The sequence below is a fragment of the Neofelis nebulosa genome, chromosome 6 (genome assembly GCF_028018385.1).
Source record: "Neofelis nebulosa isolate mNeoNeb1 chromosome 6, mNeoNeb1.pri, whole genome shotgun sequence".
Taxonomy (NCBI): domain Eukaryota; kingdom Metazoa; phylum Chordata; class Mammalia; order Carnivora; family Felidae; genus Neofelis; species Neofelis nebulosa.
The window spans coordinates 83,333,385-83,359,322 of record NC_080787.1 but is presented as its reverse complement, the minus strand read 5'-3'; the positions used below and the strand labels follow the sequence as shown (position 1 = coordinate 83,359,322).

The 25,938-nt window shown below is 41.2% G+C and overlaps 1 long non-coding RNA gene and 1 pseudogene across 1 annotated transcript; both read right to left on the bottom strand.

The window, feature by feature from the left end:
* Nucleotides 1-885: 885 nt before the first annotated feature.
* Nucleotides 886-14,201, bottom strand: LOC131514541 (uncharacterized). The gene is made up of 2 exons (XR_009263111.1): nucleotides 13,055-14,201; nucleotides 886-1,834 (listed from the first exon to the last, which is right to left on the bottom strand). It is a non-coding gene; the product is annotated as an uncharacterized LOC131514541 (long non-coding RNA).
* Nucleotides 14,202-22,657: 8,456 nt separating this feature from the next.
* Nucleotides 22,658-23,333, bottom strand: LOC131514540 (NADH dehydrogenase [ubiquinone] iron-sulfur protein 6, mitochondrial-like; annotated as a pseudogene).
* Nucleotides 23,334-25,938: the final 2,605 nt, after the last annotated feature.

Sequence of the window (25,938 nt, the reverse complement as noted above, 5' to 3'; positions counted from 1 at the left end):
TGGGAAGGAGGGAGATGATGCAAGAAAAGTTCCTGCCAGCCATGATTGCTGGGAGCCAGGAGAGCAGCCCTTCTGACTGGCAGCTCAGGAACAAGACCAGACTAGCATTCTTGCAGCACAGGCTGGTGATGATCCAAAGAGCAAGGCTCTGGGCAAGCATGAGGTCACCTAAGCACCGCCCTCCAGACACCTGCTTAAGGAGAAAAAGAAAAAAGGAGAGAAACAGCTCTTACTGGGAGTTATTACCTGGAAGGAGACTATGTTAAATTAGAAAAGTAAAATACTTTAATTGGTGATTTTAAAGTTCCATCTCCAACATTTTCTTTGCACCTCTGAGATATAGTGTTTAGATTTCAATCCGGGCTGCATTAATTTATTGTTGCTGGGCTTGTGTGCGAAACCCTGAGGCAGGGAGCTCTGGCAAGGATGACCCTTCCTTCTCCTTAACCCTAAGCCCAAATATTACTACCAAATTGGTCACATGGAAGACAGGAAGTTGAAGAGATACCAGAGGAAAAGAGAACAGGATGGACAGGTCTTTTCCCTAGAAGGAATTGGTTCCCACCTTCTTTGCCACTTACGACACCTGGAAAGGAAAAACACAGAGATCCGCCACTATGCACTTACAACACGCACCGTATACCAGAAAGTGAGGGCTGAGGAGGAAAACAATGGGAGGGGAGGGGTCTTCTTCCATCTTGGAAAACTTCTGGCCCTCTGACAAGATAAGAAAGAGAGCCCCAATCTCATGCGGCAATGACTGTCCAGAAATGACCCATCAGTGTAGCCGGGGTACAGGGGTGCAAGAGCACCTAGCTCTGGGGGTCCTAAACAGACCAGGTTCGGCCAGTCACTGCTCACAAAATCCAAAGGCAGAGAAATGAGTGGTGGTGAAACAAGACAGGAATTTATTTCAGTGAGGCCAACACTGAGAAGACAGGGGACTCATGCATCTCAAAGACTGTCTCCAAAGTGCTGAAAATACTCCCAAGGTTTATATGAGGAAAATGTGGGACAAAAGTCAGTGGGTACATGCATGGGTGGGCAGTAAAGGTCTGGTTGATCACTGTCACGGCCCAAGTCTTGCTGGCTCAGGGCAGTCCTTATTGCTTGAGGGGATAGTTTCAGTTCCCATTAGAAAATGCTTTGCCTGCAGGGTCTTTTGCCAGAGTTAAGAGTCAAGCTGGAAAGAAGAACTTAATCACTTACCAAGTACAGATGGAGGTCAAAATGGAGGTAGTTGATCTCTTTCGCTCTGCTGAACTCCTTTACCCTCCTCAGTCAGAACCTAATTTGGTTAGTGTAGGTAATCTCTCTTACAGCTTGCAGTTCTGTGGCCTTTCCTTCCCTGAGATATTAGGCAGATTGCTTGTCCAGAGGACCATACCTATAGTAATTATTCAGTCACTCAGCTAATATTTGAGCTTGAGTCTTCTGCTCACTTATGAGTCCTGAAATCACTTCTGTGACCCAGTCTTCTGAGGTGGGAGTGATATGCCATGAAATGGATCCGGCCACAGGAGGAGAGCTGATTGAAAAGTCAGTAGGTAGAAGACAACAGGAGAAAGACCAACATTCAAAAGCCTAAAGTGGCTGACGTTCCTAGTTGAGAGACAGGGACTGTCTTGTGTGCACAAAACGGGCAGCAGTGATGAGCACTTCCTTCGTTGTGTGTGATTTGTCCTTGATTATTTGTGGTGCTGACGTAGTCTTGTTCCGTGGATAGATTATGCCTTTTAAAAAATGTTGTTTTAAAAAACTGATAGGCAGTGTGGATGTTCCCAAACTCTTCCTGGCAATTTGAATCACCTTCTTTCAACTTTCTTTGAGGTACCTACGTAAAACAAGCCAGATATCAGAGCCGTTAAAAGACAAAACTGAGGCATATCACAATTTTTCAGAGTTTATTTGAGCAAAAATCAGTGGGATTAAGGCAGTGCCAAATCAGAAGTGGTTAGGAGCAGAAGTTACGAAGACTTACAAAGGAAAGATGGAAACAAAGCAAAGAAATCATGTGATTAGCTATAGTTTAAGCATTTGTCTTATTCACAAAGACTCATTGGCTGTTTGTGATTGGTTGTCCTCAAGTTTGATTTCTAAGCCTTGAGATATTTATGGGTTTACTTAGGCCTAAAAGACATTAGAACCACCTAGGTCTAATAGTCTCCTTGTTTAATTTAACACAGCATAGACCAATGGTTGTCTATGTTGTCAACTGTAGCACAGATTTGGCATAAACCAGAGTGGATAAACCAGAGTGGATAAGCCAACTCTGTGCTAGAGTTAATTGTATAGACAACCATTGGTCTACACGGAGTTAAATTAAATCACAGATCTACCATAGTTTCAAACCACTTTCTTCCAGCCTTTTGTTAATGTGTGTTCAGGGAATATTAACCTAAATAAAATGTAATTAGCATGAAAAATCTGTTCTCTGAAGTTATACAAGATTATACCTCATTTTTAGATCATTTATGAGGCAGGTGATAAATAGAAGAGGCCCTGATGTTAGACTACCTAAGTGAAGTCCCAGCAATTGAATTTACTAGCTCTGTGACTTCTGAAGTTATTTGACCCCTCTCTGCTTCATTTTTCTTATATGCAAAATGGAAGTAATAATAAATAGCTTCTTATCCAGAGTTGAGAGAAAGTAAATGAGCCAGTTACTGTCCAATACATAATAAATGACATGTAATAAATGTCAGTTTCATCATTATTAGTTTTTAAGTTTTTTTCCTGTTCTCTTCCATTTGTACGGTTAAAGCCATTTTCTTCTTTTTTTTCTCCTAAAGTACCCATTCTGATTGCAGAACTAATATGTATTAGTAAAAGATTCAGAGAACACATAAAAAGATAAAAAGGAAATAGAAATGACCCATTAATCCCAGGTCCAAGAGATATAACCATCTTGAAAATGACTCAAGAAATCTATTTACTAGCATTTCCAAGAAATGTCTGAAATTTCCATTTCAGATCTTCCTCCACTTACAATGGTGTTATGTCCCAATAAACCCTCATACATTGGAAATATTGTAAGTTGAAAACACTTTGAACACACTAACCTGCCGCACATCATAGCCTAGTCCAGCCTCTAATTGGGCAAAATTATCAAACATAGAGACTGTTTTATCAAAAATGTTGAGTATCTGTGTAATTTATTGAATACTGTTCTGAAAGTTAAAACAGAACAATTGTGTGGGTACAGAGGGTTTTAAGTATGTTGATCGCTCACACTCGTGATCGTGTGGCTGGTTGGAGCTGTGATTGCCTCTGCTCGCCATCTTGAGAGAGGATCATACCATGTATCGCTGACCCAGGAAAAGACCCAAATTCAAAATTCAAAGTATGGATTCTACTGGATGACTATAGCTTTCACACCAGCGTCAAGTTGAAAATTTTAAGTTGAGGGGCGCTTGGGTGGCTTAGTTGGTTGAGTGTCCAACTTCGGCTCAGGTCATGATCTCACAGTTTGTGGGTTCAAGCCCCATGTTGGGCTCTGTGCTGACAGCTCAGAACCTGGAACCTGCTTCAGATTCTGTGTCTCCCTCTCTCTCTGCCCCTCCCCTGCTCACACTCTGTCTCTGTCTCTCTCTCTCTCTCAAAATAAACATTAAAAAAAACTAAAAAAAAAAAAAAAAAAAAGAAAACTTTAAGTCAAACCATTGTAAATCAGAAAGCATCTGTACTTGGTTTCATGAGAAGAAAAGCCTCATTTGTCCTAAGATGCTATTTTTCTTCCTTACACTGTTTTGCCAAGAGAAATCAAACAATGAATTAATCCTCAGTGTCTACTCTTTTCTGACACCCTCAGAGGAATCTATCACGATACCTTCCCATCTCCATGCCTTAGTGTCCTCATCTGAGGAGCAGGGATAGCAAGAACCTGACAGCACTTCTGGTCCATGTTCTCCACACAGGGCCACTAAAGCCCTGGATAAACATGTGATGTGCCGGAGGCCCCCAATGGGGCTGGAATTAGAAGCTGGATCACTTGGTGTCCAGGCCAGTATATTTCCCACCACGCTGTACAATGTGTAAGGCTGAACTCAAATAGTCTACCCTCAGCATGCCTGATTTCCCACCTCTAAAACTGCCCTGTCTGGGAGGGTGCCCTTGTCTGGGAGCGAGGCCAAATGGTGAAAGGGTGTTGGACAAGGAAGACAGAGGTTCAGAAGCAGCAGGGAGAAGAGGTTTAGTATTTTTAAATTTATTTATTTAATTTTATGGGGGGGTGGGGGAAGAGAGAGAGAAGAGCTCAACATAGGGCTCTATCACACGAACTGTGAGATCATGACCTGAGCTGAAACCAAGAATCAGATGCTTAACTGACTGTGCCACCCAGGTGCCCAAGGTTTGGTATTTTTGCTCAAAAATATCCATTCTGGAACAAAAGTACACATTTGTACTCAAAAGTATGCAGAATTGAAACAATGTCTTTTAGGGGTGCCTGTGACTTAAAAAAATTTTTTTTTAATGTTTATTATTTCTGAGAGAGAGAGACAGAGCGGGAGTGGGAGAGGGGCAGAGAGAGAGGGAGACACAATCAGAAACAGGCTCCAGGCTCTGAGCTGTCAGCACAAGGCCTGATGCGGGGCTCAAACCCACCAACAGTAAGATCATGACCTGAGCTGAAGTCAGATACTCAACCAACTGAGCCACCCAGGCGTCCCTTGAGCATGTGACTTTTGATCTCGGAGTTGTAAATTCAAGCCCCATGTTGTGCATACAGATTACTTAAAAATAAAACTTTTAAGACAATGCTTTTTAGATCTTTCTTTGATGAAAACCCTCTTCCCAATTTGGAGTAGTTTCCCTCCCAAGTCTGTGTTGGAGAAGGATGTTCTTTAAAAATAAAGCACTGTGTCTAAACCCTGAGAAAGGAAAAGGGTGGTTTTGGAAGGTAGAGGCTGGGGCGGGTGGGCCACTCCTTGTCAGAAAAGGCAGGGGAAAAGGCCCTGAGGCTGAGGAGGAGCTTTTACTAGGAAGCACAGTGTTAACAAAGGAACAGGGCAAAACCCAACAGAATCACAGAAAGGAATACGAGTTGTACAAATTGATACTAGGGAGATGTGTACGTAGCTAGACTGGTTAACATGTCTTTAGAAAAGAACCCCTAGCTTGTTTGGTTTGGTTTTGAGGAACAAACTTCCACAAGGTCGTCATATCTGAAAATGTTACTAAGTGAGTGTTTACTTTCTCTAAAATGAATATCAAAGGTCCAGATTACAGTCCGATGTAAATCCTTTTAGAAAGATTTTGAGCATTTCAATGATTAAATAAAATGAAGTGTTCAGGATCACATGAAGAACATTAAATGAGACATTTCCTCTGTTACTTCTTTCTGGTCTTAATTTTTAGTTTTTAATTTTTTTAGTGCAAAAAGGTGGTTTTTTTAAACTTTTTTATTTGAGAGAGAGAGCGAGCACGAGAGGGAATCTTAAGCAGGCTCACACTCAGCGCAGCATCCAACTTGGGGCTCCATCTCATGACCCTGGGATCAGGACCTGAGCCAAAATCAAGAGTTGGACGCTCAACCCACTGAGCCACCCAATGGCCCTGAAAAAGGTGTTTTTATTAAATTAGCACAGGGACAAGACCAATGGGCAGGAAGAGCTGCACTATTCGGTCTTTTTATATAGCATGTTTATATTTGGATTAATCAAAATTAAATAAGATCAAACATGCCAAGTGCAGGGCGCCTGGCTGTCTCAGTTGATGGAGCATGTGACCCTTGACCTTGGCGTCATGAATTCGAGCCCCATGTTGGGTGTAGAGATTACTTAAAAAAATGTTTTTAAAAACATGCAAAGTGCGTGTTATAGTAGGGCTTTAATATATATTTGTTTCCCATTTTTAAAAACATGTATCATTAAACATAACATTAAAACATTTAGGTTGATTTTGCATACAGTTCAAAAATTTCTGAATTCTTATTAATTTATACCACATTTTCTGAGCAAGGAGTTACTATTTCCCTTAGCAGACGAGAAAGCTGATAGCAGAGAGGTTTAACTATTTGCCCAAGGCCTCTTCGTTAGTACTACTTGATTCTGAGTCCGTCAGATCCATTCTGACCCACCATCATCAGGCTTTCTGCTCACCCACCACTCCGCTGACGCTATTTCTTCGATGACTTCCTCATTATCAAATCCAATGATCACGTTTCAGTCCTCAATCGCATTAGACCCAATTTATCAGTTCCTGTTTTTTTCTTTTTTTTCGATTTTAGGTGTAAGTAATCTCTACACCCCATGTGTGGCTCAAACTCACAATCCTGAGATCAAGAGTCACATGTTCTATGAACTGAGCCAGCCAACCGCCCCTCATTCCCTCTCACTGGAAACACCTCCTTGCCACCCCTCATTTGGTTCCAGGACTCTACTCTGACCTATGTCTTTTGCATCCCTCCTTGTCTCTTGTCTCTTCCTCCTCATTTTCCTTAGTGTGCCAGGGTCCAGTCTTCAGATTTCTCTATATTCCACTCCCTGGGTCATCTCGATTTAAACACCATCTTCCCCAAACCTGTTCCTCCAAAGGTTCCCCATCTTGGTAAAGGATATGCCCCAGGGGCCCAGGTCAAAACCTTGGATAATCATTTGATCTTTTTCTCTCCCATTTCACATCTAATTCATCAGCACATCCAATCTGTGATACATATGTATTCAAATCTGACTGTTTCTTCCACCTTCGTTGCTATCACCACTTCCATGCTCACTGAATACTTGGGTGACCTCCTAAGGGGTCTCCCTCTGCCCTGCCTCACCCTTCCAGAGGCTGCTCTCCACACAGCACCAAAGCAGGCCTTTAAAATGTGAATCAGATCCTACTGCTGCCCTGCTCAAAACGCTCCAACGGCTTCCCATATTGTCACAGAAAAATCCCAAGTTCTTACTGCAACCTCTGCCTACCAGTCTTACCGTTTGTACCCTGTCCTGCTCTCTCCCCATACTCTGGCTTTGCTTTTCCTTGGTCATGCCAAGCTGGCCTGGCCTCAGGAGCTCTGTACTTGCTGGATTCTCTCCCTCTGGCCTCTGCAGGGCTCCCTCTTGTATGTTATTCAAGGTTCTTGTCAAGTGCTGCCTTAGAATTTCCCTCACATGCCATCTAAAATGATACTCTCACTGCTTTCTATCCTTTTAAATGATTTATTTTCTTTTTTTTTTTTTTTTTAATTTTTTTCAACATTTTTTATTTATTTTTGGGACAGAGAGAGACATAGCATGAACGGGGGAGGGGCAGAGAGAGAGGGAGACACAGAATCGGAAACAGGCTCCAGGCTCTGAGCCATCAGCCCAGAGCCTGACGCGGGGCTCGAACTCACGGACAGCGAGATCGTGACCTGGCTGAAGTCGGACGCTTAACCGACTGCGCCACCCAGGCGCCCCTGATTTATTTTCTTCATAGCACTTATCACTATAATAGGGAAAGATAGGATAAAATAGGCAGAGAGGGAAAGATGAGGGCCTGAGGTCCCTGGTGTGGAAAAACACATATTTTGGAACAAAGCTGGGGGTGTCTGACCACAGCAAACCCCCTCAGGTGTCAGGTTCCTCTTAACAGAAACCACCTACCTCCCCTCAGGTTTCCCCTCAGGAATCTGACAAAAGACCCAAGCATGGCCATAGACCACCCCTCATACAATGGAAATGAGCCAGTTGGAAATGGACAACCCAACACTAGCTGTCAAGCCAATAAGGATAGAACCTGAGAAGGAACAAGGGGGAAGACAAGGGGGAGGGTGGACCAGACGTTATAAAAGAAGGACCCTTGCCTTTAGTCGTTAGGTATTCACTTTCCAATGAAAGAGCTTTCCTTCTATTACTTTCTAATCTTTTACTCTAATAAACTTTTGCCTGCTGCTCATTTTGTGTCCGCCTCTTCATTCTTCAAAGTGGCGAGACCACGAATCCTGGGTACTGCGGTAAAAACGTCCTGCCACATCGATACTGTTCATTTGTCCATTGTTTGTCTCTAGCACTAAAATACAAGCTGCTTGAGGGCAGGGACCATGTCATTTTTTGTTCACTGTTATACCACCAGTGTCTAAAATAGGCACATAGTAGCTATTCAATAAATATTCAGTTTGTTAATCCATCCAATAAATATTTATTGTTTGGATGAGACTTAAGTTTCTGTGGAGAGAGAGGTACTGTGAAAAATAAGCAAATAAATATGTAGTGCACCAGGAGCGCCTGGGTGGCTCGGTCAGTTAAGCCTCTGACTCTTCAGTTTCAGCTCAGTTCATGATCTCATAGTTCGTGAGTTCGAGCCTTACATCGGGCTCTGCACTGACAGTGCAGAGCCCGCTTGGGGTTCTTTCTCTCTCTCTTTCCTTCTCTCTGCCTCTCCCCTGCTCATGCTCTCTCTCTCTCTCAAAATAAATAAGTAAACTTTGACAACATATGTAGTACACTAGATGGTAATAAGTTCTATGGGGAAGAGGAATAGAAAGGGCAAAGGATCAGAGTTTTGAATTTTGGCTTTTGCTGTTTTGAATACGGTGATCAAAGAAAGTCTCACTGCAAGGCAACATCTGAGTTGAGAACTCAAGGAAATGAGGGAGCAACTCATGAAGATATTTGGGAAATGGAAGGAACAAGGGGAGAAGAGAAGGGGGGAGGGTGGACCAGAACCTTATAAAAGAAGGACCCTTGCCAAAAAAGAGAGGGAAAAGTGCAGAGGCTTTGAAACAGTGGTTGAGTGTGGCTTTGAGAAATAGCAAGGAAGCAGATGTGGCTGGAACACAGTAAGGAGGAGAATGGTAAAAGATGAGGTCAGAGAGATAAGGGGAATGAGATTGTATAGGGCTTGAAGTTCATGTAAAGACTTTGATGGGAGATTTTTCTTTGAGATAGGAAACCAGTGCAGTCTTGGAATGTTTTAAGCTGAGGAGGGACGCGATCAGAATCTCTCTGTTGCTGTGGCTATAAGGTTATAGAGAGTCTAAGTTGGAAGCAAGATCAATTAGGAGGCAGCTGCCATAGTGCAGGCAAGAGGTGACAGAATCCTGGCCTAGGGGAATAATGATAATGGTGATGAAAGTGGTGGAACTCTGGATATATTTTGAGGCCAAAGCTAGCCGATTTTGTCAACAGCTTGAACATAAGAGTGTGAGAGATAGGGAGGAATCACGGTAAAACCAAAGGTTTCGGCAGTGCAGCTGATAAGCTATTTGCTAAGATGGAGAAGACTGTAAGGGGATATAGCTTTAGGGCAGGCGGAGTCATGTACATGCATTCTCTTTTGCACATATACACTTAATGTGCTTAAGAATATACATTGGAGATTCAAATAGGCAATTGAATATATGGATCTGGAGTTCAAGGGAGTGATCTGTCTGGAGATGTACATTTAGGAATCATCATCAGCTTAGTGACAGTATTTAAAGGTACAGGCTGCCTAAGATCGTCAGGGTGGGGGTAGAATATAGAGAAGAGAGAAGGTTCCAAGAACTAACCCTTGAGGCACTCACTCCATCCATAGAGGTCAGGCAGATGAGCAGGAACTAGCCAAAGGGACGGAGTAGGAGCAGCCAGTGAGACAGGAGGAGAAGTAAGGGTGTTCTCTTGGAAGCCAAGTGAAGAAAGTGTTGGAAGGAGGAGAGAAAGATCAGCTGTGCAAATGTTGCTAGGGGGTGAGGTAAGATGAGGACTCAGAATGACCACAGGATTTAACAACATGGACTTCGCAGGTGACCTTGACAAAAGTTATGGTTGTGGTGAAAACATGATTGGAATAGATTCAAAAGGGAATGAGAGAGAGAGTTAGTGGAGACAGTGTGTATAGACACTGTTTTTAAGTTTTGTTTACAAGAAAGCAGAGAGATAAGGTAATAGCCAAGAGGGAGATGTGGAGTTGAAAGGTAAATGCTGTCCTGTGTTAAGATAAGGATATTTTAGAATATATTGATAGGGTGATGGCAATGATCTAGTGGAGAGGACAATTTGACTATTCGGGAGAGAGGGATAATTGTGTAGCAATGTCTTTGAGTAGATGAGAGACAATTGGATCTAGTGTCCAAGTGGAGATGATGACCTTGGACAGGAGCTTAGATAGTTTTTCTGTGACACCATGTGGGAAGGCAGAGAATATGATAAATGCGGTTGGTGATCAGAGCACATGGAAGACATTTTTTCTGGTTGCTTCTCTTAGGAAAATGGGAGATCGGGTCATCAGCTGTGTGAGGTTTGAGGAGAGAAGAGAAGGTGTGAAACAGTTGTCTTGGTGAGTGGAAAGTGAACTATTTAGGGAAATATGATAGGATTGTCAGGCAGCACTAAAGGCACCCTTGGGGTTAGTGGTCATAATTTGATGTGAGCCACTCCACATGATTGGCTGTTTTCCTCTTGCCATGGTCAAGTGCATAAATGAGTTGTAAGGGCTAAAACCAAGGTCTTGAAAGTGCTGGTTCTTTTTGGTGCAAAGGTGGACAATTTTTTGCCATGGGTTTAGGTTTTGCTAGGCAAGTTTGAAGGAGGGTCAGGTGTAGGTAGTAATGAATCATGGATAGAAGCTGGTTAAGGACAGACATGAGGCCATTGTGGACAGTGAAATGGTTCTAGGATCAATGGACCATACATCCATTGGAATAAGGAAGAATTATTGAAGTCAGAGCTCAGATGGCAGCAGGAGGTGATGGTGAGAGTGGGAAGCTTAAGAGTGAGATTTTGAATGCAAAATCCTGAAAGAGCTAACTACAGAACCATAGAGTTCAGAAACTCCTCACACCAAGTTTTAAATTTCTGAGTATAAGCAAAACTTTCAGTATATGCTGTCAGAATAGATTGTGAAGAGAGGGGAGACAGCAATAAAGATGACTTTTGACAGAGAAAGTGGATAAAGAATCATTTCAAGCATGAAAGGAAAGCAAACCAAATAAAGCCAAAATTAAGGTCATAGAGATCCATGTGGGAAAGGGAAAAACTGGAAAGAGATTTGTTTTATACTTCAAGGTCACAGTGAGAGAGGTGGGTGAGTGGAGGGAATTAGAATCAGGGCTGAAAGCAAAAGTAGAAATACTTGACATTGTTGATCCATGAGGGGCCTTCCCTTGTGTGCTATCAAGAATCATTAAAAATAGCTGATTCTTTGGATCTCCAAATGAACTCATTAGTAACTTTAAGAGTCCCTTGGTTGCTAGCTACCGTATGTGAGGGCATAGTCCCCTCCTTACTCAGTGCTCATTTACTTCAGGGACATCAAGTAGTGGTCAAACTACAGAATGTGCTATAACAATAAATCATATTATCTGGACACACTGTTTCTCCAAACACAGGTTTCTGAAAGAGCAGTGTGAGAGACCCCTGGCCACTCAAGTAAAACTGGATAATAAGTTTAATTAATAACTTGGAATACAAACCTTTTTGTGGCTTATCATTTACTCTTGAAAATTATTTTTTTTTAAAGATTTTATTTTAGGGGGTGCCTGACTGGCTCAGTCAGTAGAGCATGTGACTCTTGATCTCAGAGTCGTGGGTTCAAACCCTATGTTGGGCATGGAGCCCACTTAAAAAATTTTGTAAAATAAAAAAAGATTTCATTTATTATTATTATTATTATTATTTTTTTTTTTTTTTTTGAGTAATTGCTACAGCCAACACGGGACTGAACTCACAACCCTGAAATCAAAAGAGTCATGTGCTTTACTGACTGAGCCAGTCAGGAACCCATTACAGATTTTATTTTTAAGTAATCTCTACAGTCAACATGGGCCTCAAACCCACAACCCTGAGATCAAGAGTCATGTGCTCTACGGACTGAGCTAGCCAGGTGCCCCTGAGCTTGTTTTTTTATTTGAAATTTTCAGTAGATAATTTTCAAGAGCATATAATAGGGACGCATGACTCTTGATCCCAGGGTTGTGAATTCGAACCCCACACTGGGTGCAAAGATTACTTAAAAAGAAAATCTTCAGGGGAACCTGCCTGGGTGGCTCAGTCAGTTGAGCATCCTACTCATAATTTCAGCTCAGGTCATGATCTCCCATTTGTGAGATTGAGCCCCATGTTGGGCTCCAAGCAGACAGTGCAGAGCCTGCTTGGGATTCCTCTGTCTGTCTCTCTCTCTCTCCCTCTCTCCCCCTCTCTCTCTCTCTCTCCCTCTCCCTCTCTCTTTCCCCTCCCCTGCTCATGCAGGCTCTCTCCCTCAAAATAAATGAACTTAAAAAACATCTTCAAAAAAAAAAGCTCAAAAATGAATTCTTATTGTGGTGATATTTGCACGACTCTGTCAACATACTAAAAGTTATTAAATTGTACACTGAAAATGGGTGCATTTCATGGAATGTAACATTACATCTCAAAAAACTTTTTAAAAGGAATCAATATTTGGGGTGCCTTGGTGGCTCAGTCGGTTGAGTATCCGACTTCAGCTCAGGTCATGATCTCATGGTTTGTGAGTTCGAGCCCCGCGTCAGGCTCTGTGCTCACAGCTCAGAGCCTGGAGCCTGCTTCGGATTCTGTGTCTCCCTCTCTGTCTGCCCCTACCCCACTCATGCTCTGTCTCTATCTATCAAAAATGAATAAATGCTAAAAAAAAGGAATCCATATTTATTAAATATTGTAATGACATATTTCAAAACTTAAATCAGGGTTGAGGTCAAAGGGATACTCAATGTTGATTTTTTTAAATTAGTAAGTGAAGCAGCCTACCAGTGTAGAGTTCTAATGAAAGGAAAAGAATTAGGTCATTCCTTATGTATTTCTAGTACTAGTTAATATAAACCAGAAGTGAAATTGCAACATTGCCCAGGATAATAACTGAGGTTTGCATAAGGCTCTAGAAAATTCCTTCCTTGCAACACTTCCTGGCCAGTATGTGCTCTTGTTCTTCCTGGTAAAGTCCAGCCCATATTGTCTGTGTACTTCTCCTTAACATTTCTTTGCTTGTCACTTGGCTGGATGTGCTTTACTGCTGGGAGAGTAACAATTTTTAATACTGAAATAGGAGGAGAGTTAGAAGATAGTAGTAAATTTTGCTGACAGGAAAAAGGCCAAGTAGGAACTTGCATGTAAGTCAGCCCACTAGTCATCGTTCTCGCCAATAAAATACATACCTGGAGTGTGATGGGAGTGGCGATTTGAACGCTCAGCTGGCCTGGTTTCCCCGAACTTTGGAAAGTCCTTAGGTGGGACACAAGTGTACTGAGGTGGGGCTCGCTGCCTCATGATCTCGTAACAGCTGTTGTTTTGTCACAATTATTCATGGCAGTGAGCCCGTCACTGAGTATTCCAGGCTTACGCCTCTGTAACTAAACTTTTTATGTTTACTGCCAAACTGAAATGCTTAAAACACCCAGCAGTGGTGGGCGAACTGAAAGTCTCCAGTCAGAATGTCTCCTCTCTGGCATAACTAACAACTTGTGCCAAGTTCTGCCTTCCTGGTTTTCCTCATGTGACTCTCCCTGCTCTGCCACATCCGTCAGCCTGTCCAAACCAGTCCCCGTGTGCCTTACAGTCTTAGCTTCTGCTGTGCCTTCCCAGAGCGCCCCCACTGAGACAGTCTCTCCTGAGTTCATGCCCTGGGTCGGCCCCATAAGTAAATGTGTGACTTGAGGAAATTCCTTTCCCTTCCCTGGAAAATGGGACAATACTTCTTAGGATGGTGGTTTGGTAGTAGATGCTCAATAAAAATTAATATCTTTGGGGCGCCTGGGTGGCTCAGTCAGTTAGCATCTGACTTCGGCTCAGGTCACGATCTCGCGGTTCATAAATTCGAGCCCCACGTCTGGCTCTGTGCTGACAGCTCAGAGGGAGCTGATAGCATATATCACTTTCCTCTGAATAGAATGTAGTTCATAATTTAGCGCTTAATTATAAATCTCTCGTAATTTTGTTCATTATTTCATGTGGTGTTTGTCTCATCCTCAGTTAGCCCAAACCTTCCCAGAGAAGAGAGAAAAGGCTTTATGTTTTTAAAAGTCCTCTTAGAATATCTTCTCAGCGACAGAGCAAGATTACACAGGTTTTAAATATGTTATGGTTGGTAGGCAGTTTGATTTGTTGACACCACCATCGTCAGTTCCATTAGGTTGTGGTAACAGGATGAGACCAGGTGGCTAGGATGTAGAGACACTGTGGGCTATTGGACCCGAGTAACTGGCATCATTAATGTTGAGTTTCTCAGGTGGTGGAGAATTACTTTATTAATATAAGTAGAGGGTTTTCTATACAGTCTTAATACTTCCAAGTTCTATTACTCATCCCAATTACTGACACCAGTTGCCCATGACAGAAACTTGAGACATCCTTAACTCCGCCTTCCTTACCTGCCTCACACTCACCTTGATTAGTCAGCAAGGCCCAATAGATTCTGCCCCTTCTTCGACGCTGCAGTCAGGCCTTCCTCTCCATTCCCACTCCTCAGGCTCTAGTTCAGGCTTCCACCATTGCTTATTTGGAATCTTTGAAAAACCTCACAGCAGGTCTCCTTGTTGCTATATTCACACCTCTGACATTTACTTCCAAAATGAAAATGAGGCCACAGTTATCTTTCTCAAACAACTATCTGATCAAGTTATTCTCCTTTCTAAAGTCCATCACGGGCACCTAGAGTGGCTCAGTGGTTAAGCATCTGACTCTTAATTTGAGCTCACGGCATGATCTCACGGTTTGTGGGTTCGAGCCCCATGTTGGGCTCCAGGCTGACAGTGTGGAGCCTGCTTGAGATTCTCTCTTTCTGCCCCTCCCCTGCTCTCTCTGTCTCTCAAAAGTAAGTAAATAAACTTTAAAAAATGATTTTCTTTCTTTTTTTTTTTTTTAAAGGTTTATTTATTTTTCAGAGACAGAGAGAAACAGAGTGTGAGGAGAGGAGGGGCAGAGAGAGAGGGAGACACAGAACCTGAATCAGGCTCCAGGCTCTGAGATGACCACACAGAACCCGATGCGGGGCTCAAACTCACTGACCATGAGATCATGACCTGAGCTGAAGTCGGACGCTTAACCAACTGAGCCACACAGACACCCTTAAAAAATGATTTTCTAAATACATAAAATAAAGAATAAAACCCTTTAATGGTTGACCATTAGCCACAGGACCCTGCCACCCACCATGGAGTCCATCACCATCAAATCCTTATCTCCCCTCCCATTTCTGTCTTCCATCATTCCTCCTTTTACATCCTCATTACAGTTATAATGTGCAAGCTCTTGCAAGCTTCTGGGCTTTTTAAGATACTGTTTTCTTGTCCAGGAATGCCCTTCTCCTTCATTTCCCTTTTTATCAGTGGTTTGGAGCAAAGGCTGTAGGTCAGACACCTTCATCTGAATCCTGACTTCTGTATTTGCTAGCTGGGCTGTTGGGTAAGTTACTAATCTCTTGAGACTCACTTTCCACATCTGTAAAATGGGGCTTACAACAAGCACCGCCTCCAAGGCGGTAAAGACTAAAGGAGAAAAATAACGTGTCTAGTACTTAGGAAAGTGTCTGGTACAGAGCAAAGGCCAAATAAAAGTTAGTCATTGCTACCACTTAATATTGAAGTGTTATTTCAAGACATTGCTCATTTGACTTCAATGATAGATTGAATGGTGGTTCCCCAAAGATGTCTATGTCCTAATCCCTGGAACCTACGAGTATGTGATTTCACATGGTAAAGGGAGATTGCAGGTGTGACTAAGTGACGTAAAATTTTCCAGATGAGTCCCGTGTAATCACAAGATTCCTTATATGAGGAAGGTAGGACAGTCAGAGAAGGGAGAAGGCAAAGTGCTAATGGAAGCAGAGACTGGGGTGAGATAAAGAACGCTTGGCAGCCTTTAAAAGATGGAAGAGATAGGAATTACCTGCAGAGTATCCAGAAAGAACCAGTCTTGTCAATGCCTTAATTTTAGTCCTAATGACTCATTTCTGACTTCTGACCTCCAGAACTATAAGAGAACACGTTTGTGGTGCAGCCACTCTGGAAAACAGTATGGATGTTCCTCAAAAGATTAAAAACAGAACTACCCTATGACCCAGTCCTACTAGATATTTAATTGTACTACATTTATCCAAAGGACACAGGAGTGCTGATATGAAGGGGCACATGCACCCCAATGTTTATAGCAGCACTACCAACAATAGTCCAATTATGGAAAGAGCCCAGATATCCATCAACTGACAAATGGATAAAGATGTGGTATATATATATATATATATATATATATATATATATATAATGGAATATTACTCTATGATCAAAAAGAATACAATCTTGCCATTTGCAATAACATGGGTGGAACTAGAGTGTATTATACTAAGTGAAATAAGTCAGTCAGAGAAAGATAAGTATCATATGATTTCACTCATATGTGGAACTTAAGAAACAAAACAGATGAACACAGAGGAAGGGAAGGAAAAAATTAAAACAGAGAGGGAGGCAAACCATAAGAGACTTTTTTTAGTTTCTTTTTTAAAAATAATTTATTTATTTTTTAATTTATATCCAAGTTAGTTATTCCTTAATTCCCCTTACCCATTTAGCCCATCCCCCCCCTCCCATAACCCCTCCAGCAGCCCTCTGTTCTCTATATTTAAGGGTCTCTTATGTTTTGTCCCCCCTCTCTATTTTTATGTTATTTTTGCTTCCCTTCCCTTATGTTCATCTGTTTTGTATCTTAAATTTCTCATATGAGTAAAGTCATATGATATTTGTCTTTCTAATTTCACTTAGCATAATACCCTTATTATTATCTTGCAAATGGAAAGATTTCATTCTTTTTGATTGCCAAGTAATACTCCATTATATATGTAAATATATATTATATATATTTTATATTAGATATTATATATATATATGTGTATACATATAATGTGTGTATGTATATATACATATATATGTGTGTATATATGTATATATATGTATATATATACACGTATATATGTATATATATATGTGTATATATATACATATATACACACACACACATATGTATATATACATATATATACACACATATATATATACATATATACGTGTATATATACACATATACATATGTGTGTGTATATATGTATATATATACACACGTATATATATATACACATATATATACGTGTATATATATACCACATCTTCTTTATCCATTCATTCATCGATGGACATTTGGGCTCTTTCCATACTTTGGCTATTATTGATAGTGCTGCTATAAACATTGGGGTGCATGTGCACCTTTGAAACAGCATATCTGTATCCCTTGGATAAATACCTAGTAGTGCAATTGCTGGGTCATAGGGTACTTCTATTTTTAATATTTTGAGGAACTTCCATACTGTTTTCCAGAGTAGCTGCACCAGTTTGCATTCCCATCAGCAGTGCAAAAGAGATCCTCTTTCTCCGCATCCTCACCAATGTCTGTTGTTGCCTGAGTTGTTAATGTTAGCCATTCTGACAGGTGTGAGTAGTATCTCATTGTGGTTTTGATTTGTATTTCCCTGATGATGAGCATTTTTTCATGTGTTGGTTGGCCATCTGGATGTCTTCTTTGGAGAAGTGTCTATTCATGTCTTTTGTCATTTCTTTAGTGGATTATTATTTTTTTTTGGGTGTTGAGTTTGATAAGTTCTTTTTTTTTTTTTTAATTTTTTAATGTTTATTTATTTTTGAGAGAGAGAGAGAGAGACAGAGCATGAGTGGGGGAGGGGCAGAGAGAGAGAGGAAGACACAGAATCCGACGCAGGCTCCAGGCTCCAAGCTGTCAGCACAGAGCCCAACGCGGGGCTCGAACTCACGAACCGTGAGAGCATGACCTGAGCTGAAGTCGGACACCCAACCGACTGAGCCACCCAGGCACCCCTAGTTTGATAAGTTCTTTATAGATTTTAGATACTAACCCCTTTATCTGATATTCCATTCCGTCGGTTGCCTTTTAGTTTTGTTGATTGTTTCCTTTGCTGTGCAGAAGCTTTCTATTTTGATGAGGTCCCAATAGTTTATTTTTGCTTTTGTTTCCCTTGCCTCTAGAGACATGTTGAGTAAGAAGTTGCTGCAGCCAAGGTCAAAAAGGTTTCTGCCTGCTTTCTTGTCTAGCATTTTGATTGCTTCCTGTCTTACATTTAAGTCTTTTATCCATTTTGATTTTTTGTGTACGTATTTTTTGTGTACAGTGTAAGAAGTGGTCCAGGTTTATTTTTCTGCATGTCACTGTCCAGTTTTCCCAGCAACACTTGCTGAAGAGACTGTCTTTATTCCATTGGATATTCTTTCCTGCTTTGTCAAAGATGAGTTGGCCATACATTTGTGGGTCCATTTCTGGGTTCTCTGTTCTGTTCCATTGATCTGAGTGTCTGTTTTTGTGCCACGTAAGAGACTCTTAAATACAGAGAACAAACTGAGGGTTGCTGGAGGGGAGGTAGGTGGGGGAGTGGTGGGGTAAATGTGTGATGGGCATTAAGGAGGACACTTGTTGGGATGAGCACTGGGTGTCATATGTAAGTGATGAATCACTAAATTCTACTCCTGAGACCAGTACTACACTATATGTTAATTAGCTTGGATTTAAATAAAATTTAAAAAAATAGAGAGAGAGAGAGACAGAAAGAGAACGCATTTGTGTTGAATTAAGCCACTAAATGTGTGGTAATCTGTCATAGCAGCGATAGGAAAGGAGCACAACTTCCTAGAGGTGACTTGAACCCCATAACATTTACATATAGAGATATAATTTTTTTAATTAAAAACTTTTTTTAAGTTTTTTGATTTATTTTGAGAGAGACAGAGACAGTATGAGTATGGGGGTGGGGCAGAGAGAGAGACAATCCCAAGCAGGCTCTGAGCTGCCAGCACAAAACTTGAACCCACAAAACTGTGAGATCATGACCTGAACCAAAAGTAAAAGTCAGACATTAACTGAGTGAGCCAACCAGGTGCCCCTAGATATATAATTTTTTTAAATATATATATTTAAATGTTTATTTATTTTTGAGAGACAGAGAGAGCAAGAGAGAGAGAGAGAGAGAGAGAGAACAAGCAGGAGAGGGGCAGAGAGAGAGGGAGACAGAGAATCCGAAGCAGGTTCCAGGCTCTGAGCTGTCAGCACAGAGCCAGACTTGGGCTCAGACTTACAAACTGTGAGATCATGATCTGAGCCAAAGTCAGGGCATTAACCGACTGAACCACCCAGGTGGCTTACTTGCTTTTTTAAGCTTACAAAAATTATATTGGGGCACCTGGGTGGGTCAGTCGGTTGTGTCCGACTTTGGCTCCGGTCATCATCTCATGGTTGGTGAGTTAAAGCCCGGCATCAGGCTCTCTGCTGTCAGCTAGGAGCCCACTTTGGATCCTCTGTCCCCCTCTCTATCTGCCCCCCTTCTCAAAAATAAATAAACATTAAAAATAATAAGTTAATAAATAAATAAATAAAGTAAGCTGTCAGTCCAATGTGGGGCTTGAGTTCATGACCCCAAGATCAAGAGTCGCATGCTCTACCGACTGAGCCCCTAGATATATAATTTTTAATTTGTATGTCTCTCCTGTGAGACTGTATGTTTCTTAAGGGCTACTGCTTACTAATATTTGAAACCACCTCCATGCCTACCTCTACATACTTAGCACAATGTCTGGCACATTCTCAAACTCTAATATTTGATGGAGGAAAGTTTATGGTCTCAAGGGTGGGTTTTGTTTCGGTTGCATTGAGTTCATGTGGAGATGGAGGGACCAGCCATGGATTCTCCAATGAGGTTCAGTCTCTGGCAAGTACAGGTCTGGGAGATGTGTCAGGGGAAATGATTGAAATAGGTCTGGGGATTGTTGTAGAGAAGAGAGGTGACTAATTGAAGAAGCGCCTGGTCCTGGAATACTTTATATGATGAATATTTCATGGGGCTCTGGTCTCTGCTTTTCAAAGATACAATAGCTCTAGAAAAGATCCAGCAGAGGACATTAAAAATGATCAAGGGCAGAGAGAATTATGTATGGTGGTAAAAATGAAAAAGATTCCATTTGCAAAAAAAAAAAAAAGTGGAAGTCTTAAACTCATGAGGAATAATCATTCATTATTTTCTCAAATCCGGAAAAAAATAGAAACAGGTAACATTCCTGAAGCCTAACAATCTTCCCAACAACAACAACAAAAATAGCTCTTTATATAGCATCCATTAAAATACAGAATCCATTACTTCAAGAGGCTGTGTCAACTGAAGTTCTTTTGTTTTTTGTTTAAAAAATTTTTAATGTTTAATTTTGAGAGAGAGAGAGAGACAGAGCATGAGCTGGGGAGGGACAGAGAGAGAGGGAGACAGAATCCGGAGCAGGCTCCAGGCTCTGAGCTGTCAGCACACAGCCCGACACAAAATGGGCTCGAAATCACAGACCTTGAGATCATGACCTGAGCCCAAGTTGGACTCTTAACTGACTGAGCCACCCTGGTGCCCCACTCTCGTGCCAAATGAAAATGTGAATACTTCCGGCAGAGCTGGATTAAGGGTCAAGCCAGCCTGGCAGCTGCCCTAGGTGCCTGTATGAGCCACAAATCATTGCTGACTACATTAGAATGTGGTGTCTGCTAACCTGAATTTTTCACATAAAACTTCTTATAATTTTACATCTGTAAAATTTGCCTGGCCCTATTAAAATAAACAGTGCCCTTGAGTGGAATTTAAAGAGAAGAAAACCAAACATCTCCTCACAATTCAGATTAATCTCCTTTAGAATGCTTTTGAATTCTAAATGCTTTTGAATAGAATGCATATATGAAGCAGCCTTATCAACTAAACTTCTGGATTGAATAGAATGGATGGCCTTTGTGCTATTTACTAGAGGCAAGTGATTTATCTTCTTATCTACATTTTAATCTCTTTAATATACTTTAGCAAAGTGGTCTGGTTCCAAAAAAAAAAAAAAAAAAAATCACAAAAGGAAACTATGGAGAGAACAAGAAGCACAGAAAAGTAGGATTCGTTGTGCAGACTTTTTTTCCCAGGACATTTAACTTTACATTGGCTAGTGGAAATAAAAGAGCAAATTAAGCTTAAGTAAATAATTTTTATTGATAAAAGATTATTTAATGCATTTTACATTTAGAAATGTTGGGGGGCGCCTGGGTGGCGCAGTCGGCTAAGCGTCCGACTTCAGTCAGGTCACGATCTCGCGGTCCGTGAGTTCGAGCCCCGCGTCAGGCTCTGGGCTGATGGCTCGGAGCCTGGAGCCTGTTTCTGATTCTGTGTCTCCCTCTCTCTCTGCCCCTCCCCCGTTCATGCTCTGTCTCTCTCTGTCCCAAAAATAAATTAAAAGAAAAAAAAAAAAAAAAAAAAAAGAAATGTTGGATAATTATTTAATGAATATTATTGTGAGGGGCTCCCATTCTGGGGAGCCGACTTTCTCAGTTATGTCTTAACTGTAGGTTTAGAAAAGAGTTGTAAAAACTATGTTATAAATGGCAATTTAGAAATGTGTCGAGATATTTTGGGATAATTACAGTCCTTGGGCAAGCCAGCCCACCAGGTTGGGAACGAATGAGCTAGAGTGTGTGAAAGTTCTTTGGAACTTGTCATTCCTATGCTATATACTACCAGCCTCCGCCTGCTGCAGCCCTCCCACTCCTGTGTGCTGATTATAATATTGCCATATCTTTCAGGTCCCAGAAAGGCTGTGGCCCGGTCTATTAAAGTAACCCTCTCTACTAGGCAGTCAGGAAATGGTCTCCAGAGCTAGCATGCTTGAGAGCCACCCAGGTCCCGTCATACCTGACTCACCATAGGGACACATCTACTATGCCCAGTATTTGCAGCTCAGAATGCAGGTCTAGAGCCTGGTCTAGCCTGGTCTTGAACTCTGGCTGGTAGGTTGTCAAAACTGGCTCCATCAGCCCTTGCACCTGGGTGTGATCCTCAGAAGGCCCTTTCTCCTGAAACTGGACCCTATTTGTAATAATCTTCCTTATGTTCAGGGCTGTCTTGATTCAATATCTTGTAGAGTTCCAAACAAATCAGAAAAACAGGATTCCTGGCTCCAAGCCGTCTCCTCCATCCAGCAGCTGGAGAGCCTTTCTGGACTTGTGTTAACCTTGATTGTCTTGGGCCATCCCCCTTGACTTTTCAGACTGCTTTGCCAATGACTCTGGCAGGTTCTAGTTACTCTCTCTTCTCCTTAGCCCAGGGGGACTTCCCAACCTGATACTCAACTAGGATTTTGCTCTTTTGATCTTTGTACACGTACACACACACACACACACACACACACACACACACACACACACAAATATACACATAAACTTTTTTTGAGGTGGTTTTCAAAAAAGGAAACAATAGACCAATAGAACAGTAATGTGTTGGGAATGTAAAATGGTGCAGTTGTTTTGAAAAACACTATGTCAGCTCACAATATTAAACAGACGGTTATCATATGATCTTATGACCCAGCAATTTCACTCCTAGGTATATACCCAAGGGAAACAAAAACATGTCCACACAAAAACATGTATACAAATGTTCAGGACAGCATTAATTACAGTGGCCAAAAGGTAAAAATAATCTAAAGGTCTATTAATGGATAATGAATTAAAAAATGTGGTATATCCATATAATAAAATATATAAAAAGGAACAGAGTGCTGATATATGTTACAACATAGATGAACCTTAAAAACATTATGCTAAATGAATAAAGCCAGTCACACACACCAAAAAAAAAAAAAAATATATATATATATATATATATATATATATAGTATGATTCTATGTGTATGAAATGTCCAGGAAAAGGAATCTAAGAGATAGAAACTAGATATGTGGTTGCCTAGGGTTGGGGGAGGGTAGGTGATGGATATTTCTTTTTGGGGTGATGAAAATGTTCTAAAATTACATAGTGGTCATGGTTGCACACCTCTATGAATATATAAAAAACCACTGAAGTGCGCAGTTTCTTTCTTTCTTTTTTTTCCCCCTGGGTCACAACGCCCTTTATTCAGACGGCGGCGCACAGCACTAGGCCCTTGGCTGCTCCAGTGTTAACGCGGAGACGAGTGCAGAGCTCGGCCGCCCTAGTGATCTGCTGCTGTCTGAACTGCCGTCCACAATAGCCGCACGTCCTGGTTTTTGTTTCTTTGTCCAGGTTTATGTACAGTTCCGGGTGGCAAAAGCACCCCGCCCCCCGCCGCTATCACACGCGACCACAGGACTGTCAGCTCCACTCACAGGCTGCTCAGCAATGAAATCAATGACAAAGTTTTCATTCACCTCTTTCTTTCGACCTACAAATCGAATTTTCCTATAGTCCTTATCATCATAAACCTGGCCGGTGTGCGTAATCTTCTCTCCGGTGGGTGAGGTCCGCACCCCTAGACGCCTGGCGCCCCGGGGCAGCCTCAGCGCCTACGGGCCGCTCCCGCCCAGCAGCCGGCAGAAAGTCACCGTCCTATTTATTTTTTTATAATTTTTTTAAGTAAGTTCCATGCCCAACATGGGGACTTAAACTCATGACGCTGAGATCATGCTGTACCGACTGAGCCAGAAGGTACCCCAGGATATACACATTTTAATTTTAAAAGTACTGTCAAATTGTTGCTGAAGTGGTCATAATAGTTTATACTCCCTCTGGCAGTGAGTGGGTATCCATTTCCTTATGCCTTGACACACACACACACACACACACACACACACACACACACACATTTGACATAACATTTGATATAACAAATCCTTAGTTTTTGCAAAGCAAATAGGTGTAAAGTGGATTCTTATTTCCATAATTAACTACTAAGGAAATTGGACATCTATTCTTAGGATTGCTTTTTTATACTCTTTCCCGCTCTTTTCTATTGGACTGTTTGCCTATTTATTTAATTTTTAAATTTTATTCTCACTAGGCTCCACTCACAATGTGGGGCTTGAACTCATGACCCTGAGATTAAGACCCTGAGCCAGTCAGGCACCCCAGCCGTTTTACATTTTATCTTTAGAAGCTCTTTATATATATTTTGTTTGATAAATACCTATATAAATATCTATGTAGTATCCATATCTATCTGCATATGCAAATATTTCCTACCTAGTCATTACTTTATGGTTTTTGCTTTTCTTATTTTACTTAAGGCTTTCTGTCCTGCCAAGATCAGAAACATATGATCTTGGTATGAGATAGGGAAATAATTTTATTATATTTTCCAAATGACTAGACCATTGTCCCAATGTTATTTATTGAACCCTTTATCTTTTCCTCTGCTGTTTTGAAACACCATTTTTCACATACTAAATTCTTAGTTCAATGGCAATTCTCAGGCTTGTATATAAAAGTGAATCTGAAACCAGTAGACACAGGAAGTCCATGTGAGAGAATGAGACTGGCTCTCTGAACTGTCTGGCCATGGGAGTTTCCAGCAAGAAAAGCATGGGGACTTTCCAAAGTTAGCACTGGACATTTTAGCATTAGGCAAATAAATTGGAAGCTAATACTCCACATCCTCATAATATTAATTAAGAATTGATTATGTCATTTTCACTTTTTCTTTCCAGAATCTATAAAACATTGTCGCCCACTTTGGTGCAGAAAGTGGTCAGGATATTTATCTTTCAGCTCCTTTCCTGTGATACCCCCTTCAGACTGCCCATGTCCCTTAATTAAAGGTCACTGCTCTTCTCTCCTTCTGGAGTCTGGTTAAAGTCTCTCCCCTGGTTCCTTTGGACCTCTGCTGCTATTAGTCCTGGGTCCTTGCAAGAACTTTACACCTTTCCTACACTTTTGCAAATAGTTCAGTGGTGTGCTAGTAAATGGCCAGGGTTGGGTGGGGGGGAGGGAAAGAGCCTTAATTTGTAGCATTTGCCAATTGCTTAGTGTAAATATTCCCATCGTGGCCCATTGTAAGCTACTAGTGTGAAATCACTGAACACAGACTTGGGAGGAAGTGCTAAGAATCAGCTTTTGTAAATAAAACATGAAAATAAATTATTTTTTAATTATCCTAATTTGAGTGTGCTCCAGACTGATGCTGACACCATCCTGGAACACTGACTCTTCACTCAGAGAAAGGAACTCTCTTTTCTATAGGACTTTAGTCTGAGAAGAGGTAAGCCCAGAAGCTTCAGAAGCTGTCTGAAAGTGACGCCAACCAAGAGGAAGGTGGAGCTAAGAGGGGAGGTAGGGAAATTCCTGGCTATCATTTGAAGCCTTGGATGTAGCCATAGTTTAAGTGAACTGGGCCCTGGCCTTTTCAGGAACACAGACTAATAAATTCTCTCTCTCTCTCTCCCTTTCTTTTTCAGTTTTTGTTTATTTCTTTGTTTTTGCGCAGAAGTTTAGCACAGTAATAGGCCCAGATTCCTCCCAATTTGTGATTCTATCTCAGGCATTAGGTACCATTAATAGGAAAAGTAGATTTGAAAAGATTCATGGTTTACAGGTTTACAGTATTCAGATTTACACAGCAGGTTCTTTCAAATTATACTTAGGGGAATAAATCAGTGACAATTTGGCAATCTTGCAAAGTACAGAGCCTTCCAATTCTAAAGGATTTTGCTGGTGAGTCATTAAGTTAAAAAAAGAAATCCATATCGGTAATAAATCTTTGTAGAAGTACTCTATGTTCTTTTTAAAATTGATTGTTTCTCAGTGGCTACTTCAACTAACATTATCAAAAGAATAGATTTCTGTTATAATATAAAATGATGCTGAGAAATTGTTCCTAGTCTTATTTTTAAAAAAGAGTTGACATAGGAGATATATTGTGGAGGGTACTTCCAGAAAACCAGAACTTTTAATAAATTTATTCTGTTATTTTTTTAAAGCATTTATTTATTTTTGAGAGGGGGGCAGGCACAGAGAAAGAGGGGAACAGAGGATCTGAAGTGGGCTCTGTGCTGACAGCAGCGAGCCCGATGCAGGGCTTGAACCCACAAACCTTGAGATCATGACCTGAAGTCGGACGCTCAACTGACTGAGCCATCCAGGGGCCCCTAATCAGTGTTATTTTCATTGCTTAATATTATAGATCATAAACATTTATCAGTTTGGACATTTGGGGTTATG